Source organism: Silene latifolia, chromosome 8 (genome assembly GCF_048544455.1).
Source record: "Silene latifolia isolate original U9 population chromosome 8, ASM4854445v1, whole genome shotgun sequence".
NCBI lineage: Eukaryota > Viridiplantae > Streptophyta > Magnoliopsida > Caryophyllales > Caryophyllaceae > Silene > Silene latifolia.
The window spans coordinates 60351981-60372493 of record NC_133533.1 but is presented as its reverse complement, the minus strand read 5'-3'; the positions used below and the strand labels follow the sequence as shown (position 1 = coordinate 60372493).

General features: G+C 39.1%; 1 non-coding gene across 1 annotated transcript; it reads right to left on the bottom strand.

Annotated features, from left to right (window-relative positions):
• Positions 1-6834: 6834 nt before the first annotated feature.
• On the bottom strand, positions 6835-6941 carry LOC141597832 (small nucleolar RNA R71). Its single transcript, XR_012523046.1, has one exon. It is a non-coding gene; the product is annotated as a small nucleolar RNA R71 (small nucleolar RNA).
• Positions 6942-20513: the final 13572 nt, after the last annotated feature.

The window sequence follows — 20513 nt, the reverse complement described above, 5'->3', positions numbered from 1 at the left end:
GGGTAAGGGTGGTGGTCGGACGCCCTGTGCAACCGTGCGCAAAGGGACAAGACGAGGTAAGGTGCTACAAGGAAGGTCTATGGACAAGGAACTATCTATCTTCCAGGTCCGGTAATCCGAAGTCAGCCAGGTCTGAGAATGCATAGAAGCTAAGCTCAAATACCTATCTCCATCTATATAATGTAGGTCACGAGGCAAGGCAGGGAAGAGAGAATGGGCAAGAAAGGTGTCTATGCCACCGCAGACGATGGTGCTGTGGTCTTCACTCCCTGAGTCTGGAAGTACTCGACGGTCAAATAGGCAATGTTGAAGGCAAAGGGGCCTTCGCTGTCGATGTTCAAGTAACCGTCCAAAATGGAAAGCTCGGTGTTAGTGATGTTGTTTGGCTCCTTTCGGCCAAAAATGGTACTTCCCATCAGTCGGAGGAAGTAACGAGCAGGGGGGAAGATGGACCTGAGCGAGCTTTCGCTCGGGAAAGGTGGTCTGGGCCAAGGTCCGCCGAAGCTGACGGAGGAGCTTCCTAGGGGCAATACTGGCGCCCGTAAAGGAAAGTCCAAGTCGAGTACCAGACTCCTCCAATGTCATAGAAAAAGTCCGGTTGAACAACCGGAAGGACACAGAAAGACTAGTGGGGGCAGTGTCGTGTGACCCGGAGGAGAAGGTGAAGGAGCTGAAGAACTCAAGACGCAGCTCCCTAAAGGTATGGCCACTCATAGTAATAAGTCTGGTCATCCCTGTGCCCCTCAAAAGCTCACACACCGGCTCATAAAAACCAAGCCTCTCAAGTGACGTACGGCATAGGAAACGGGTAGGGAGAAACTCACAGTCAACTAAATGGAAAAATCTGGTGCGATGAACACCGTTAACGAAAATTACCTGGGGGTAGTCGGGGTGCGAATCGAGGGAGTCGTCCCCTCGGATGGTAACACGGCCAGCAGCAGGTGTAACTCGTGCACGACCCCGGCCTCTAGAACCTGAAGTAGAAGCCCGTCCTCCGACGGGACGAGGAACTAGAGCTGCCCGGTAAGAAGCTGTGACTGCGGGTGACCACGCAGCAAGGGTGGTCACCGTACCTGAAGTACTAGCTGAAGCTGCTACAGATGAAGCAGCAGAGACTGCCACAGAGGAAGAAGGGCTAGCAGCAGTGCTAGCAGTTATGGCTGAAGTGGTGGCTGAAACGGGGCTAGCAGCAGTGCTAGCAGCAACAAAGACAGTACCAGCAACACTAACAAGGAAAACAGAAGTAGAGGCTGTGGTACTAGTAGGTGCGGAGGCGGTGGTGGCAGCAGGGACCACCGTCTCCGATAGGGACGGACTGACAGTCGAGCTCGTAGAAGGCATAGAGCTAGAATCCATCCTAGTCAAATAGGGCAGGGGAACGATAATTAAATTACACCGAAACAGCAGAAAACTCCCCAAAGACAGTCGAAAATTTCGACTAAACAGGCCATAATTCCCAAATTTTTCCTCAAAAATTCGAATAAAATAGATGATCAGTGATAGGGTAAGGGGGATAAGCATCAATTGAAGCAAATTAAGCATAAACAGCAGGAAAAACCCAAATTCAGTCGAAAAATTCAACTGGCAAGAACCCTAATCACAAATTTCCTCATAAAATTCGAATTAAACATGTAGATGGCGATGAGGTAAGGGAAATAAACATCAAGTAAGGCAAATTAGGCATTGAATCACAATAATAGTCGAAAAATTCAACCCAAAATGAATACCCGAAACCCTAATTCCTAATTATCTTCATAAAAAGCAAAAATTAAAGCAATTAAAAGATAATGAAGAATAGGGATTACTTACTTGATGATAAGGAACCTACAAAGAGCAATTAATCGACACAAACAAGCAAATTTGGCGATTTTCGATCAAAAAATCGCGAACCCTAAAGCCCCTAATTGACCGCGAAAAACAACGAAATTCAAAGGGAAAATAGAGGGCAATTGACGATTAATTAGCAATGAACAAATTGTTGGTGTTGGATTTGGTAAATGGGCAAGATTAATGGAGGATTTAGGGAGGTTTTGGCCGTAATTAAAGAAGGGCAAACGGAAGAATGAATTTGAAAATGAAATAATAAGAAAAGGAAGGGAGTTAAAGAGACTTCCTGCGTATGAATTGCAAAATCACTCGATCGAGTGATTTTAAACCACTCGATCGAGAGCTCTTGTATGCATTTCACTCGATCGAGTAAACATTTACTCGATCGAGTACTCCCCTTTTTAGCTTTTGTCGATCGAGCATTCTGAAACCATTCGATCGAGCATATTTCACTCGATTGAGTACAAAAAGTACTCGATCGAGTTCTTTTCCTCGTGTAAGCCCTTGAATTTGCGTGTAAACTCCCCAAACCTGCATAAAAACATCCGCAAAAATATCCCAAAATACCAAATATAAATAGTAACAGTCTATAGTCTTCTAAACTACGCTAAAAATGTCTAAATTCTAATTGTCCTAATTAAATGCAATAAATAAAATCCGACGAAAATTAAAAATTGTTTATACAATTTGTTACACGGGTCATTTCCCCGCTCACTTCTCAAAGCAATTCAGCAGCCCGTCGGAGGGCTTCTGACTGGAGGACGTCACCTCAGCAACATTAACCGTCCTCTTCATTCTCCATGAGCTTGTTCTTGAATCATTAGGAGGAGAATAGTTAACGTCCACATACGCGCAAACTTTCCTCGTCCTTATTCCTTTCTCACCAGCTTTAGTATCATTACTCCCACTTTGACTGACTGTAATTGCACCATGACCATTGACAGCTCCTGCATTATTTTCATCTGTACCTGCAGCAAGGAAATCAGACAAACTCTCCTCCTTTTTGCTCTCAATCTGAGGCGGAGGGGTCACAATTGCAGCACAATATTCTAAATTTTCATTTGGGGTGTCAATAGGAGGGTCAGTAGAAGAGAGGGTATTGCAAGGCTGAGCTTGCATGGGAGCCCTTCGGGACTTAGACTGATGGAATATCAATTCCTCGTCCCCAACCTGAAAAGTCAATGTCTTGCCCCCGACGTCTATCACTGCACGGGTAGTGAATAAAAATGGTCTCCCTAAAATGATAGGGGTATGTGTGTCCTCGGGGATGTCAAGTACAACGAAATCAACGGGAATAAAGAATCTCCCGATCTTAACAGGTATGTCTTCTGTGACACCTAACGGCCGTGATATACTACGGTCGGCCATCTGTACGGTCATATTTGTGCAATTAAACTTGGTCAAACCAAGTCTCTTAGCAAGAGACAGCGGTAAGACACTCACGCTAGCGCCAAGATCGCATAACGCGTTATCAATTAAGTGGGTACCAATATGACACGGAATCGAGAAACTACCCGGGTCTGACTGTTTGGGAGGTAACTTATTCTGAACTAGGGCCATCCCTACCTCGGTCAAAGCTACCGTCTCATGATCGTTAATGTGCCTATTACGTGATAAAATTTCTTTCATAAATTTAAGGTAAGAGGTACCTGTATCAGCAATTCGGCGAACGGAACGGTGACTTGCAAGCTTTTCAGGAGTTCGGCAAATTTACCGAACTGTTGATTAGCCTTTGTGTTCTGTAGTCACCTCGGGAAGGGCACCGTAATGGGTATTTCGATCCCCTTGTTCCTCTCTTCGAACGTGTCGGCTGGATCAAGCTCTACATCCTTCGATCGATTCTTCTTTCCTCTCAAACGGGGTCTTTCAGGCGATATTTCCTTCGATCGATATTTTACTCGATCATGCAGAATCCTCAACAAAATTACTCGATCGAACTGTTCTTTTTCCTGGTCACTCGATCGAGCAGAAATGCCACTCGATCGAGTCCTTTCTTTAGCTTTTTCACTCGATCGACCACCTGAAACCAGTCGATCGAGTATCTTCTTTGTCGTCAACTCTTTTTCAGTAATAGGACACTGTTCAGCGTCATTAAATACCTTCCCCGGGTCTGATTTGTCCTCTGAAATTGACAAATTTGGTCCTTCATAAGAACGACCACTCCTTAAATTAATTAAATTCACCGTCTCGTGTGGATTCTTGTCGGCTTGTGATGGCAAATGACCCTGCTTCCCCGTGGACTGGTTCGCGGCTAACTGAGCAACTTGAGTTTCAAGTGACTTAATAGATGCTTCTTTTTGTTGGTCACTTAGCTACCACTGCTTTGTCAAAGACTGCAACATCGTCTTCAACTCAGATACCTCGCTCACCTTACCTGAGGATGATGCACCGTGATTAGGTGTAGGAAAGGAATGAGGCTTTTGAAAGCCTTGTTGAGCCTTATGAGGAGGGACATATGGATGTTGCCGCTGCGGAGGAGGGGTAGGTTTGAGCACATTTTGACTTGTTGATGTAACCATTATTTGAGCATATTTAGTCCCCGAATTAGCCTTGTTCCCATGCTTTTTAGTGCATATTTAGGTCATTTATTGTCTTTAGTCCTTTGTTTTGCATATTCTTTGAGGTTTTGTTCCCTTGATAGGAAAGAAGTGCAAGCCTTGCATTTTCATGGCAAAATAGAGCTAAATTGATTGAATTCAATGACCAAACATCAAAGAGAAGACAAGACTAGAAGGCCTTTGTACATATTATAGTAGTTGGGCAATGATGAGAAAAGATCCTTGCATCTCCGACAAGATCCCCAAGGATTGTTGGAAGAAGAAAGAAGAAAAGCAGAAAGGAAGAGGCTGACCCAGAATCCGAGCGGATTGCCCTCGGGACGCCCGTCCAAGACCAGGAATCCGAACGTCTTTGCCAGAGGGACGCCCATCCAAAAATGCCACAATCCGCCCGTCTAGCCAGACAATCCGCTCGTCGAACAAGGCCACAATCCGCTCGTCCCGTGCCTTGGACGCTCGGATTGTGTTACAACAACTTTCCATTTTCTCCTTGTTCTATGAAGGATGCGCATATCTCGGAAAGACCGGCAAAAAGGAGACTCGCATATTTTCTGAGAGGAGCGATTCCTCAAGGACTTAATTGTCATTTAAGCCCTTAGTAAACCCTAATTTGTGTACCTAATCCCCACTATAAATACCCCATTAGTCTAATTAGATAATGATGTTCTTCTTATCAATTCTTAGTGTAGTTTATATCATTATAATCTCCTCTTAATCTTGTAATAAACTTTTAATCAAGTCTTAATACAAATCTCATTTCCTTAATCTCTCTTTTGTTCATCTTTTATTTTGGGTAATTGAAGATTATTTGGGTTATTATTGGGAGATTGACAACCTTCCAATCAATCATCAAGTACTTCTATTATTCTTTGCTTTATTATTGGAATCATTAGTAGGTATAATTCTCTTAATCCCTTTTTAATTATTGTTAATCATCTTCATTTATTCATCATGTCTTGCTTTGTTAATATGATTGACAACCTTGTTAACATGCTAAACTTGATAATGAGTGAGTAGTTTCCTTAACTAGGGTTAATGGGTAATTAGGGGAAACCAACATGGGGGATGATTTATGCTTAATTTAATATGTTTTCATAGTTTATTTGCTTGCTTGTTGTGATCTCAACTTATGCACATGTTATGTTTGATGAAATGCGAGCCTATGAATCCTTGCATTTTTTGCCCATCACTTACCTTTTCAATGAGACTTGTAAGACATAAACCAACTCGAGTCTCATTAGACCATGCATATAGTTGAGTAGGGAGGATTAAGTCGACTTGTAGGTGTTATACAATCTAATCGATTTGGCTCCGAGACCCAAACCTTCCTAGGATTGTAAGATATAAACCAACTCGATCCATCACAACAATAATTGCTTGCTTATAATTTGAGAATATGTTTGTATGATCAATTCCCATGAATCCCCTATGACCTCATGACACCCTAGTGCCTTTTATCAATTGTTTACATCCCTTTTTAATCGTCTTGCTTGTTTACTTTTATTGCTATTTAGTTTAGTGATCTTCTACTTCAAACCCCAAATTGTGACACCCCTAGACACCGCTACTTACAATTGAAAATCTTACTTCAATACCCGTCCCTTGGGATCCGATCTTTACTTGCCTCTTTACTAATTGTGGAGTTGTTTGTGAAGTTATAAATATTGTTTTGGTCTAGATGCTCCTAACAACAAGTAACCGAAAACTAAACCTCCAAGTGAGTACGGCCAAAAATGGCGCCGTTGCCGGGGACGGTGTTAACTTTATTTAGATTTTCTTAGATTGTTATTAGTTGTGTCTTTCTTTGCCTTGGGGAAGTAAAACTCCTCAAGGTTTGTTGTAATTGTTTTCAAGTTGTTTGATATTTTGCATGTCTAGAAGATCACAAGGTAACTTGTTACCCTTTGATCCTGAAATTGAAAGAACCTTGACAAACAATAGAAGACTTGCTAGAGGAACTTTGAGAGGTATTGGTGAGGTTGTAGATATTCAACCAAATACTATTGAGTTCGTCAACCCTTTTGCAAGAGAAGGTGAGGAGAACCCAACACAAAATCCAACACAAAATCAACCCACAATGCCTAAATTTTCATCACATTCCGTACCAACCGAGGAGGACCTACCCAATGGTACTCCCACACCATAACACTTAACCGGAAACTTCATTGCAAAATCCGCATTTATCCAATTAGTCGAAAGAAGCCAATTTGGGGGGATGCCTAGTGAAGACCCTCACTCTCACATGGAAACTTTTTGTGACTATTGTGATGCGATTTCACAAACCGGTGTAACTCAAGACCAAATTCGATGGGTCTTATTCTCTTTTTCTCTAATTGGCACCGTAAAACAAAGGTTGAAAGGCCTTGATAAGGCTACTCTCGGAATTGACTCTTGGAAGAAATTGACTCTAGCTTTCTATTAAAGGTTCTACCCACCGGAAAAGACTAACATACTAAGAGCTCAAATTACGGGTTTTAAGCAAAGAGATGAAGAATCTTTGTATGAAGCTTGGGAGCGGTTCAAGGTAATTTGTCGCTCATGTCCTCATCATGGACTGAGCGAATGGTTCTTGGTTCAACAATTTCGGAATGGTCTTTATGAAGACTCAAGAAACATTCTCAACATGGGATCAAATGGTATGTTCACCGAAGTTGACGATAATCAAACTTGGAATAAGATTGAGGAAATGGCGGTCCATAATTCACAATATAGTAGACCTCGCAAGGCTACTAGAGGAGGAAAGCATGAAGTGGACTCTATTACTCAATTGGGTGCTCAACTTAGTGCTCACATTGATACCATCAACTTGAAGTTCGAAATAGCTATGGCTAGACTTGAAGAAGCCTCAAAATCACCAAAGCAACATGTTAATGCCATGACAGCGTCTTCATCAATCCCAAGTGGGATATGTGAGAATTGTGGAACTTTGGGACATGACCAAAGTGAATGTAGGGGAACAAATGAACAAGTGAATGCTTTTCAAGCATACAAGAGTGGTACCCCTTATTCCAATTATTACAATGAAAACACCAAATTCCACCCAAATCTCTCATACAAAAGCTAAAATGTTCAAAACCCTCAACCAACATACACCCCACCTCCCATGAGAAACCAAAATCAAAGACCCTTTTACAACCAAAACCAAGGTTACCAAAACCAAACTCCATACAATCAACAAAATGACCAAGGTTTTGATGTTAAAAAAGCGGTCCTCCAAATGCAAAAGAATCAACAAGAGTTTTTCACTCAAATGCAAAAGGATAGTCAAGCAAAGGACATCACCATCAATAACATCCTAGCCCACACCAAAATGTTGTAAACCCAATTGACTCAACTAGCATCTTCAAGTTCTCAAAGACAAAAGGGGCAATTACCACCTCAAAGTAATCCCCCAAGACATGAAATGGTTAGTGCCATTCACTTGAGGAGTGGTACGAGATATGAAGGACCGAAGAAGCAAGTTGAGGGTGAAGCTATGGAAGCTAGTGACAAAGAAGAGGTTGTGCAAAACTCCAAGGATGGAGAACCAACAAAAGAAGAAGTTTCAAAGAAAGGTGAAGACAAGACCAAGGAGAAGGAACCCATTGTGATTAGACTTCCTTTTCCAAGTCGTCAAGCTAAGCCCAAATTTGATGACCAACTTGGAAAATTTATGGAAATTGTGAAGAATTTGGAAGTCTCGATTCCTTTTACGGAATTAATCAATCACGTGCCGGCCTATGCAAAGTACATGAAGGACATCCTTACGAAAAAGAAGTCGATCCGGAAGCTTGAAACTATCGCCTTCACTAAGGCGAGTAGTGCAATCCTTCAAGGGAGTTCACCTCCGAAACTTAAAGATCCGGGAAGCTTCTCAATACCGTGTACCATTGGCGACACAACGATCAACAAAGCCCTATGTGATCTAGGGGCTAGTGTTAGTGTTATGCCGTATTTGGTGAGTAAAAGGTTAGGGATGGGAGAGCTTAAATGTACCAACATTACACTCCAAATGGCCGATAGATCGACGAAGACACCACTAGGGATATGGGAAGACGTTCCCGTAAGAGTTGGGAAATTTTTCATCCCGGTGGACTTTGTCATTGTTGACATGGAAGAAGACTCCAATATTCCAATCATTCTAGGTAGACCTTTCTTGCACACCGCGGGTGCGGTGATAGATGTGAAACATGTAGAGCTTACTCTAGAAGTGGGAGATGAGAGCATAACTTTCAATCTTGACAAGACCATGAGAGCTCCCCGTTTGCATGAACCATGTTTTATGGTTGATCACTATAGCCGGAAGGATGATAGGAAGAAGTCAGAATTCCAATGGAAAAAGAAAGTTGATGATGCTCCATCAAAAGAGCAAGAGAATAGCAACAAAGAGAGCTTGAAAAGCTCACCATGACAAGTGAAGAAGATGGCCTTGTTGGCCAAAACAAGAAAGGAGGAGAGTTGTCTCTATCAACTCAAGAGATTTTTAATGATCAAGTAGATGAAGTTTGCGGTCTTTGGGATGATGAGTTTGAAGGGATTTTCAATCCCTATATTGGCAACGCTATCGATCAAGACCATCATGAAGGACAACAAGTGCAAAGATCTATTGAGGATCTTTATCATGATAATGAACAAGCTTTCGACTACTTCTTCAAGGTGTTGGGTAACATCAACAACACCTTGAACATGCCCCCATGACATCTCATTAAGGATGAGAGTTTAGTGGAGTCCTCTCCAAACCACCATTTGTAAATATTCTAACTCCCTAACTTGCATTTTAATTCTTACATTGCATTTTTGTCATTTTTGGATTTTTGTGCCTTGATCAAGATATTCATCATTTTTGAGAGAAGTGAGGGAGGGACTAATGATTTTATTGATGTTTAGTGCTTTAACTTAGTGTGGGGATAGTAATTACCTAGGCTATTCATGCCTTTGTAGTACCCCTACAATAAAGAACACGAGATTTGAAGAATGAAAATGATACGGGTTATGCAAGTGCACGGATGGACAAAAATAAAAATCCAAGACCAGGAGGAATCCGAGAGTCTTAAGGGTAATCCGCTCGTCTTGCAGGAATCCGAGCGTCTGAGGAGGAATCCGTCCGTCTAAATGAGCTGCAAAAATAAAAAATCATCACCAAAAACAAGATTTCCTCAACCAAATTCAACAAAAACAAATAAAAACTTCCTCACAACAAGAATTAATCACTCCTTTTGAAACAATAATTGATTCAAACACCAAAATCCGAGATTTTTTTTTAAATACAAAGCATCCTTTCATCTTAAATCGATTTGGGCATAATTAGAAATTAAAGATTTTCAAGCTAAGAAGACGCTTTCAAAAAGGTCAAAGAAAGCTTCGCTATGTTGGTTTCTAATGTCTTTGAAGTAGCTACAACATCAAAACGCTTGCTCAATTATCCAACTTTTTGCCAAGTATGTGCACATTAAGCAAAGTTCTTTGTGAAGATGTGAACAAATCCGCTTTCTTTCGTCTTTGAGGAAAGCTGCTCGTCCTACATTGCGCAAATGTGAATCCGCTCGTCTTCTCACAAGGAAGATGCCCGTCTTAAGGCGAGTTTTCCCTAAGTCTATTTGAGCAGAATCCAAGAAAAGGCACTAATCATTTTACCAACGGAATCCACTCGTCTTTCCCCTCATTTGGTTTGAATTTTTTAAATGGGGTGGTTTAAACCCCTCCCACATTCATTTCATTCATTCAAGCATTCAAAACTACTACTTGACTTTGCCTTCAAAGAAACCCCAAAACCCTCATCCTCTCCATCACCAAAAACAAGATTTCCTCAACCAAATTCAACAAAAACAAATAAAAACTTCCTCACAACAAGAATTAATCACTCCTTTTGAAACAATAATTGATTCAAACACCAAAATCTTCAACCTTTGAGTCGATTTTTTTTTTAAATACAAAGCAACATCCTTTCATCTTAAATCGATTTGGGCATAATTAGAAATTAAAGATTTTCAATCTTTTCTTGGTGTAATCAACAATGGCAAGAACAAAAGGAGCAACAAAGGCACTCAAAGCAAAGACACTTTCAAAAAGGCAACAAACTCTTCAAGCAAAGAAAGCTTCAATGGCTATGTTGGTTTCTAATGAAAACTTTGAAGTTCAACAACAAGATCCTCCCTTGGAAGCTACAACATCAACAACTCCGGAAATCGCTCAATTATCCAACTATCCGGAGGTAATTTTCATTTTCGACTCCCATAGGGATACATTTGCCAAGTATCCTAAGAAAGCCATTTTGCCCACCAAATTCATTTGTGAAGATGCCTTGAACAAATTGGGTGTCCTAGAACAAACCAAAGCTTTCTTTGAAGCCATGGGATTGGGTAAATTGTTTACCATGAGAGAATTGACATACCTCTCCCTTACCTTGGAATTCATAAGTTCATTGAAAGTGACTAAGGTAGAGACTAGAGAATACATCGAGTTTCGTCTTGCAAATGTGAATAGGCGCATCACTTTTGATGTTTTGAGTAAGATATTAGGCCTTAGTGATACACCATATTATCACAAGATGCCCTAAAAGTATGACCCCGCTCCTCTTTGGGAGGCAATTTCCGGGAAGAAATTTGTGAGCTTTCATGCTTGTCGTGCTCTATTAGTCCACCATACGGGCGTTAGAGTGTGGCACAAGGTCATCGGGAATACTATAATAGCAAGAAAAGGCACTAATCATTTTACCAAGCTCGATTGTGTTCTACTTGAGTCGGCCTTGAATATAGGAAGGGAATTCACTAAGCCATACAATGCTCTAATACTTTTGATGGAAAGATGGCTTCATGTCGATTGTGGTAAGGAAGGCACCGCTCATATTGTAAATGGAGGTCTAGTTACTCTCTTGGCCAAGCACTTTGACCCAAATTTCAACAAAGATAACACCTATGTGGCGATCAAAAGGGGCCATCTCATTGATATGGACGCCATGATTAACAAGTTTAAGTGGGTCAAGCATGATTCTCTTGACACCAACTTTGGGTGGCTAACCAATGATGCTAGATCCTTGACTTTGCCTTCAAAGATTTGCCGATTGAGTGTTCACCGAACAAACTACCTTCTTCCACTCTCCAAGGAAGCCGAGTACATCATCCGTCAACAAAGGGACGAGATTGAAGAGCCCTCCTCCTCCATTGTCACACCACCCTACCCATTCAAATATCAAGAGTTCAAACCCAAAGATGTTGAAGTAGGAAATGATTACATAACTCTACTCATGAGAGAAATGCACAAACAAGCTTATAATGATCGAGTAGATGCATACTTGGCCCAATATCCACCTCTCCTTCATTTAGCTAGGCAAGGACTACTTGATCCATCATGTCCTTTGCCTAGTTGGGCGGATAGGGAAGTTTTCTTTCCGAGCACATCTAGTGGTGAAAGACCCCGATTGGGATGCCTAAAGATGACCCTCTCATTAAGTAAAGTATCTCCTAGGTGTGATAGGAGGAAGGTCCCAACAAGAGGCTCATATCTCCCATCATCATTAAACCATTTGTGATGCCTAAAGGACATAAAGCATTGGCCATCCTAGTCACAAGACCACCCATCACAATTCCCTTTGATTTTGTCCTACCCTTTGATAGATTTCGAAATCGGACAAGTAATTCAAGAGCGGGATTAAAGTTGTACTTTGGCAAACCTTGGACATTCAAATATGACTCAAGAAAAGTCATGTCAAGTTGACTCACACATCCCGTGTCACTTCTACCATGAATAGTCCCCGCTATAAATTGATGCCACATTCTAATAACCGGGTGATGAATGTAAAAGGCATGACACCTCTTAAAACCCTCTAATTCCAACCCGGTGATTGCTTTCCACAAATGTGACTCCGTGAACCCCACGGGCTTTTCAAGGTCGGTCTCGGGTATCGCAAGCCCAAAGATTTCACCAAAGGTACCCAAATGCATTTGATGGGTCTCATTACACAACCTAAATTCCAAAGACACCCCATATGTCTCTCCTTCAAATACTTTGAGACTAGACAAGAATTCCAAGGTGAGGCTAAGGTAGGTTTCCTCATGCATATTAAATAAAGTCTCAAGACCCATTTCTCTAAATAAGGACTCGGTTCGTCCTTCAATACCAAGTTTATCCAAAGTTTGACGACAAATGAAACGAGTGGGTTCGAACTCCTTACCAAGTAGTTTCAAAAATCGCTTCCTTTGCTCATTTTTGATGAATACTACCTCCGGGAAATCATCAAGTTGCTCAATCTCCGGCACTAACTCCTCTTCTTGCATTTGGTACTCCGGTAGAGCATTAGAATTGCTTCCTTTTCTTCTTTTTGATCCCTTAGAAGTAGTAGCCTTACTCTTGCCCCAAAAATTCATTGTTGTAGCCTTGAAATCCACCAAGTATCACTACCCAAGAATGCCACAAATCTTCACAAATAAGAGCCAAACAACCTTGAAAATGCCTTACTAGAACACTAAAAGCAATGTAGTGAAGCTAGAAGGCAAAAATCAAACCCGAAAATCAATTGTTGCTCACGGATTTTTGGAGCTTCAATTTTTGAAATGATGAAAATGGGTGATTTTGAGCAAATAGAAGGTTGGAAAGTTGGTTTTTATTGTGTAGAAATGGTTTAGAATGATTTTTAGAGTAATTAGATGGTGATTTGGTTGGATTTTATGGTTATTTGGGTGAGTTTTGTGCGTTGAGGTTGAGCTTGAAGGTAGAAGATGAAGATGGTAGGTGAGCTTTGAGTGAAGAGTGATTTTTATAACTGAAAACAAGGCAATCACGGGTTAAAGGCTGAACACGGGTGGGGTAGCATTGTTCTGCCCGTGTTTCTGTGAAAATGCAGCATTTAGAGGGTGGACCCGCTCGGGACAGAATGAACCCGCTCGGGTTGGCTGTGAACCCGCTCCAGATAGGTTCAACCCGCTCGGGTTGAAAGCAAAGAAGGGCGTTTTTCTTAAAATCCGCCCGGATTCTTGGGCAGAGAATTTTTCTTCTTTTCTTGGCCTTCAACCCGCCCGGATTTATTTCGGGATGGACGTCTTTTTTGAGATCTTGGCCCAACACCTTTCCCTTGATAACACACTTACTCACAAGCCCAATTTTTCCATTTTCTTCATTTCTTGACATTTTTCATCTTCTCATTTTTATGAATTTCCTTCAAAAACTCAATTAAAAATATGAGATCCCTCCCTTTCATCTCTCATGCAATTAAATGAATGCAAAACTACACTAAATGCATATATACAAATTAATGGTTATTGAGGAACTCCATCAAACCAAGAACTATCAATTAACAATTTCATTGAAAATTATCACTAGCACTCAAAGCACGTAGAAGTCGGTCAAATTCTTGGGAGTGGGACATGAATAGGCATGCATAGCAACACAAGATAATGCAATTGAAAAATGCCCATGTAAAAGACCGAACAAGCATATCAAGAGCATCATGACAAAAATCATAAGAGAAATTATGGATGGTAGAACCATGAAATGGGTAGTTGGTTGGCAATTCACTCAACTTATCCTCCAAATAGTCAAAATCACCACATTCGATGCAAGTACTCTCATTATCTTTTAAGGTGATTTCAAAGGTGTCTATTTGAGGTTCCCAAATGTCCTCATCAAATTCCTCATCCCAACAAGGTCCATTATCAAAGGGGTTGTCATAGCAAGGCTCACCAAGCTCAACACAATTGTCTCCCTCAAATATGTCATCCTCAAAGGGTGAGTTTTCACTCAAGCTCTCATCCATATCACTCTCACTTTGCCCATTAACATCAAATTCCATGGAGGTTGATTTCATTGAAACACAAGAAGAGTAGGATGACGGCATCCAAGCATTAGTTTCACAATCAAGAATGTACTCCTCCTCATCATCACTCTCCTCATCTAGCACTCCATCTTCCCAAGGTGGGGTAATTTTGTGGACAAAGTGGGTTGACTCAAGGTTATAGGAAGGTTTCTCATCCTCACAAATCTCATTTTCATCATAGTTTTCCTCAATGAATTTTTGAAATGTGGCTTTTATCACTTCCATTCCTTCCTTGGCATTCTCAAATATGTCATGTATAGTTTGCTTAAGACAATGGGTGGTCATGAACTCAACAAATTCCCAAAATTCCTCACAACTCATCTCACATATCCTACCACCACTCAAGTGAAATGCCAAGTTGCGGGTTTCAAGGTTCATACCATTATAAACAACACAACATGCTTCATAATTTGAAATAGTAAAACCATGATGCCAAGCATGAGTCATATAATCTTCAAATCTTGCAACATATTTATCAAATGATTCATTTTCATATTGCCAAAAAGTGAATGTAGACATGTTGAGCATGTGAAAAAGAACAAGTACAAGAAATAAATTCCCAAGGAACCAAAATTCCTCAAGAAGAAGCACAACTAAAACTAGACAAAAGAACAATTCAAATAAACAACACCGTCCCCGGTAACGGCGCCATTTTGATGTGGTCCGATGTCGTCACTCATCCAATCAAACACATTTATAATACTCAACATACAACTAGCTAGCGGTAAGTCGAGGTCGATCCATGGGACGGTGGTTACTCAAATTATTCAATCTAATTATGGTTATGCTTGGGGTTGTCACAATTATAATGGATTGATGATTCTAAACTAATAAAGGAAATAAACAAGCAACAAAAGGAAAGATGTAAACAAATGATTAAAAGTGCTAGGATATCATGGGGTCATAGGGGAATCATGGGAATTGATCATACAAACATGTTCTCAAATTATAAGCAAGCAATTATTGTTGTGATGGATTGAGTTGGGTTATATCTTACAATCCTAGGAAAGTTTGGGTCCCGGAGCCGAATCGATTAGATTGTACAACACCTACAAGTCGACTTAATCTTCCCTACTCAACAACATGCATGGTCTAATGAGACTCGAGTTGGGTTATGTCTTACAAGTCTCATTGAAAAGATAAGAGATGGTAGTAAATGCAAGGATTCATAGGCTTAGCATTTCATCAAACATAACATGTGCAATGAGTTGAGATCATAACAAGCAAGCAAATAAACCATGAAAGCATATTAATTTAAGCATGAATCATTCCCCATGTTGGTTTCCCCTAATTACCCATTAATCCTAGCTAAGTAACTACTCACTCATGATCAAGTTTAACATGCTAGAAAGGTTGTCAATCATACTAACAAAGCCAAACATGATGAAAAAGTAAGAAAGATTAACAATAATTAAAACAAGGATTAAGAGAATTATACCTATGGAGATTCCAATAATAATAATGCAAAGAATAATAGAAGAACTTGATGATTGATGGAAGGTTGTCAATCTCCCAATAAACCCAATAATCTTCTAATTACCCAATAATAAACTTGAATTCCTCAATAATAAACTTGAACAATGATTAAAGGAAAGATTAATGTGTAATTTGTGGAAAGATTAAATGATAATCTATTCTAATCTACTACTAATCTAATCTAAGGAAGGATTCCTAATATGAAAACTTGATGGTTTGATTATTACAAATGGGGTATTTATAGTGGAAATTAGGGAGGATGCATTAGGGTTAACTAAGGGCTAAACTAGTAATTACACTTTTTAAGTTGAGCAAGGAGACTCCGGGATTCTCCGAGAGAAGGGCTTCTCTTATCGTTGCTTGAAGAATGAAAATCTCGTGATGTGAAGAAATCTGGGCGTCCAAGGGTGAAGACGGGCTGATTTGTAGTTCACGTAGCAAGGAAAATCCCCCTGTCCAGGAATACGCCCGTCCCGAGCGAAATCCGAGCGTCCTGAGCTTCAACCCGAGCGGGTTGAAATCGACCCGAGCGGGTTCACAGTATCCCGCTCCAGATAGACTTGACTCGCGCGGGTTGAGCTGCTATTCCCTTTCTTTTTGCTTTTAAGCCTAAGATTCCTCCATATACTCTTTATTTATTCTTCCTTGGTCATCATGCTTGCTTCCTCTTCATACTTAGTCCATCAAATATCGTCAATAAGCTTCCAAATATGCACGAAAGACGGGAATTTCCGCCTTATTATCTTCTTTCCTACAAAACATGTAAAATGCACTAGGAAATCAAATAGGAAGGATTTGACGGATAAAATGGTCATGAAATGTTATAAAAGTATGCAAAATAGGCTCAATTAGGGGACTAAATGTGCGCAAATAATGTTCACATCAATGTGTGGGCTAACTGGTTGGCCCTTCTGGAGTTTCGCATCAAAGAAGCGACAGGTATGCTCATATGTAACGATTCTCGGTGCTTTTGAGAACTCGTTAGTGAGCATAGTGAAAATCTTGTTTGCACTTTTGGCAATGAAGCGTCTCTGCAAATTGGTTTCCATTGCAAAGATGAGTACGTTCTTTATCGCACCCGCTTCCATAACGAAGTCACTATAAGCGAGTGACTCGTTGACTCCTGCATTTGGGCCTGGGTTGACCGGTATTGGCTCGATTAAATACCGAGCTTACCGTCAAGCAATGGCAAGCATTCCGTAGTGCCGCCTCCCGATCCGCAAAGTTGGACCCATCATTCTTGATCGCGTGGACCGATTCATTTGGTCCATGAACACTTTTAGCCAGGATGAACGATCTAGTGTGGCACTAGGCATTGGGATTGCGTTATTTCCAGCCATTTGTTGTAACATTATTATTGATAATAAACGTGTTCTACACTACGAAAGAAGAATAAAATAATAAGCATGTGCATCGTTTTTACTTTAAGTCTAATGAACTAATGTCATAACGCGAAGACTCAAAAACATTTATACAATTGACCTCCCTCAAGAATTATATAAATGACCCCAAGACTCAATTCTCTGTAAATTGATAAGCTAACCTTTTAGCTAATTCTACCGTTAGAATTCTTGGTCGATAAATTTCTGTAAATTCAATCTTTAGTCCATCACAATCACGAGAAACTCTTCGGACTATGATGTTGAGGTAAACTAAGTCAACACAACTACTTACCCAACGTAGAAGGGGTCATATTAGGCCTACCGACGAAGAAGGGATTCATAGATGTTTGCCCTTATAAAGACTAATCTCAATTTCTGTTTTAGAGGAAGATCCCATCAACTTTATTTAAATTCATTTTAAGTGAACTATAATCTAGCATGCGAGAATGATTAAACTAAAGTGATGGCTTAAAGACAGTGACATCTGCATGTCCATGAAAATTAACATACAACCTATATGAGTCAATTTTCATGCATTTTAGTAGTAGTAGGTGGTTTGGTTTTAGGCGGAATATGATACAATTACTAACATGTGAATGAAAAGCAATAAAAATGAAAAACGTAAAAAAAAAATAGTAAAAGTCCTAGTGTGGCCTATCCTATCAAAACGAACAATAAATACAAGTTTGGAATCCATCCTTGGACCCGAGTAGCTTGTCTTGATGTTCCATCTTGATCCATGTAGCGGGAGTGAGCTTGAATCTTCATCTTTAGTCTTCTTTGAAATTACAATAAATAAAATTACATAATTGACCTATTAATTACATTTTAATTTCAAAAACCCAAAACTAAAATAAAGGAGATTCGAGATCTCATAATTACATAAGAAATTATGTTTCCTTCATTACGAAAACACAATTTGACTAAGGCCACACTAAGTATTACAAATTACAACCGATTGCAAAATTAAATACGTAAATAAAATTCATTCATTCGATTCATTCAACAAAATTAAAAGCATCAACTAAAATAAATTAAACATACATAATACAATACATTAATTATGTTGATTAATTTATCCAAACCACCTATTTAAATTAAATTAAGTGACAATTTCGCAATTTAATCACATTAATTTCATACTTAATCCATATTAAACTTGTAATATGAATTCTATCCGTCAAAATTTTAAACTGCTTTAAAATAACTCGGTATCATTAAATTGTGAACCGATTCACAATAACTAATTGGCCAAAATAAAAAAAACAAAATCCAATTTTTTTTAAATTGGTCTCGGCTGGAAAAACAATTTTTTTTTTTTATTTATCAGCTGTCACGGCTGAATTTAAAAAAACAGCCCCTTTCCTATTTTAATTCGGTAAATAGGAAAAACAAGGAAAAACTTTTTATAAATTTTTTTCTCTTTCTTTTTCGGCAAAAAGGCAAATAAAAAAAACTTTCCTAATTTTTTTTCTTTTCTCGGTTTACCAAAAAACAAAATTAAAATAAAGTTTTTTTTTTTTTTCGGTAAACCCTAAAAAAAACGGCCTCCTATTTTTTTTTTCCTTTTGCGGCAATATGTCCTAAAACAAGATTTGATGACTAAATTGTTTACATTTGCTATTAGAACATGATTAGCATATGAAATAATAAACATGATCAATTTATATGCCAAAAACTATATAGCAAAAACAATCTTTTTATCATAAACATGACGATTCCATTTAATTTTAACTTAATTTGCATTAAATCAAAAACTACCAATTCTTCATATGATAATTTTGACTGATTATAAACTATAATATGAAAAATAGAATGGAAAAATATCATCAAATAGAAAGAAAAAAATGGCACAAAAAAAATTTTTGAACCACAAAAAAAATTCGAAACCCTAATTTTTTTTCTCGAAAATCGTATTGTTCACATACAAATTTTATGAAAAATCATCAAAATTAAAATCGTAGCCTAAAGCTCTGATACCACTTGTGGGAAATAATCTGTATACTTCCCTTAATTTAGAAGGATTATAACGATTTAACAAAGATGATCGAAGGTCATAAAATAAAATACATAAACAAAAGTAAAAGATTCACAAATAACCTTCGGTCCTAGCAAATATGGCCTAAGAACAATATCAAAATTGATATTCGCCTATTAGTTGCACCCAAGACGATCTGAGATATGCCTTTGATTATGCTATAATCGATCTAAAATTTTCTGTAAAATTTAGTTGTTTTTGTGTTGAGAGAGAGGAGGCAAGGTCAAGAAAAAGCATTAGGGTAGAAATAATTTTATCCCTTTCTTTTTATATAGACCGAAACTTGGAGTCAATTAGGAAAGATAAATCTCTCCTAATATTCGGCCAAGCTGACCGAAATAAGGACTAAAATTCACCTTATTTTTGGTCTTTCCAAAAATATATAATATGTGTTGAATTGTCATCTAGTGAGGATCGAACCCATGACCTCTTGGTATGTGTACCCTCACTATTACCACTATGATGCATTCAGCTTGTTGATATTAAATACAACTGATTATATTTAATTACGAATTAACAGATTAATTCGTCCAAGCTAACATTATATATATTTAATTAAATATAACTTATTATATTTAATTTACGAATTGATTGATTAATTGTCTCAACTTAATATTATTTAATTTTCATTAAATAATTATCTCATCAACACATCGACTAACTTTTTAGTCATTTTGGGCATCAATGTGATTATATTTCTATAACCACATTTCTCAAACACATCCTATAGGTGTGACCTTTAGGGACCAGTTGATCACCGCCATCTGTATGATAATAACGTCAAACTTTCTAGCAATCCAACCGTTATTAGGTAAACGTTAATCAACTGATTAAATATACGAAGTATACCCTTGTGAACCTGTAAGAGATTTACAAATGTTATCACACTAATTTGTGGAGGACACAAGCTCCAACACCTGAAATTGAAAGAACCTTGACAAACAATAGAAGACTTGCTAGAGGAACTTTGAGAGGTATTGGTGAGGTTGTAGATATTCAACCAAATACTATTGAGTTCGTCAACCCTTTTGCAAGAGAAGGTGAGGAGAACCCAACACAAAATCCAACACACAATGCCTAAATTTTCATCACATTCCGTACCAACCGAGGAGGACCTACCCAATGGTACTCCCACACCATAACACTTAACCGGAAACTTCATTGCAAAATCCGCATTTATCCAATTAGTCGAAAGAAGCCAATTTGGGGGGATGCCTAGTGAAGACCCTCACTCTCACATGGAAACTTTTTGTGACTATTATGATGCGATTTCACAAACCGGTGTAACTCAAGACCAAATTCGATGGGTCTTATTCTTTTTTTCTCTAATTGGCACCGCAAAACAATGGTTGAAAGGCCTTGATAAGGCTACTCTCGGAATTGACTCTTGAAAGAAATTGGCTCTAGCTTTTTACAAAAAGTTCTACCCACCGGAAAAGACTAAC